This window comes from Dama dama, chromosome 31, assembly GCF_033118175.1.
Source record: "Dama dama isolate Ldn47 chromosome 31, ASM3311817v1, whole genome shotgun sequence".
Lineage (NCBI taxonomy): Eukaryota > Metazoa > Chordata > Mammalia > Artiodactyla > Cervidae > Dama > Dama dama.
In genome coordinates this window covers 56,351,455-56,352,930 of record NC_083711.1, presented here as the reverse complement: position 1 = coordinate 56,352,930, position 1,476 = coordinate 56,351,455, and positions in this window count along the sequence as shown.

Sequence of the window (1,476 nt, the reverse complement as noted above, 5' to 3'; positions counted from 1 at the left end):
GTTTTTCACTATCTTAATATAAATTATCAATTCTTTTTATCACATGAAGGCAAAACCTCAGAGATTTAAGTATATGTCAAAACTAATCATACTGCCTTTAATCTGCTAGAAATAAGTCCTTTAATACCAAAGGAAAATTAGTTACTGCTCCTGCTCTTGAGATTTGAGTTAAACTTTTTGGAACCTTAAGACATTTTCAGTGAAAATCTTAAGACTGTGGAATTCATCTGTTTTTTGAGTCAAAATGTTCTCTGTTTTCTTTACATTTTTTCAGCTGAAATGTGAAAGTTTATAATGATACGTAATACTAAAATAACAGATTTATAATAATCCAGCCATGAAAATAAAATGGAATCATAAAATACTGATATAATCTAGAAGATGTCATAAAAAGAAGAAAACAAGAACAAATGGGACAAATAAACATGTCAAAAGTGTTGCTTTGAACCCAATAATATCAATAACTGCACTAAATGAAAATAAATGCCCCAATATAATGATAGATTTTCAGACCAGATTTTTTAAAAGAGCAAAACTATATGTGGCCCACAAAAAGTGCCCTTTAAGTATAAAAGATATAACTAGGTGGAAAAGGTATAAAAAGATATTTCATGCTAACATTAATCAAAAGAGCTAGAATAACAATATTAATGTTAGACACAGTAGATTGCAGAGAAAACAATACTACCAAGGATGAAGATGGTTATTTCATAATGATGAAAATTAAATTCATCTCAAAATAATGCTCTGAACATGTATGCCCTAATAGAGCTTTAAAAAACATGAAGCGATAACTGACACAATGGTACAGAGAAAGAGACAAATGTACAAATAAAGTCAGATCTCAACAATCTCCTCTCAGTAATTGATAGAACACATAGGAAAATCAGTGAGGATACACATGTGTGTGCATGCTCATTCACTGCAGTTTTGGCCAGCTGTTTGCCACCCCACCATCTGTAGCCCACTAGGCTTCTCTGTCCACGAGATTCTCCCAGCAAGTATGCTAGAGTGGGATGCCATGGCCTCCTCCAGGGGGTCTTCCTGACCCAGGGATTGAACTCACGTCTCCTATGTCTTCTGCATTGGCAGGGGGGATTCTTTACCACTAGTGCCACCTGGAAGACTTGAAAAACTCTTATCAACCAAATTGACCTAATTGACACTTTCAGAACAGTCTATCAACAATAGAATATACATTTTTCAAGTGCACACCGTTATCCACCAAGATAGACTATATTCTGACAGTAAAGCCCCAATAAATATAAAAGGATTCAAGTCATGTGTTCTATGACCACAATAGAATTAATTTAGGAGTCAACAGAAGTATCTGGAAAATCCTCAAATATTTGGAAACTATAAAATACATTGATAAGTAACCCATTGGTTAAAGAAATCAAAAGGGGAATTGAAAGTATTTGAAATGAATGAGTATGAAAACAGATCAAAATTTGTGGGATATAGCAAAACAATATT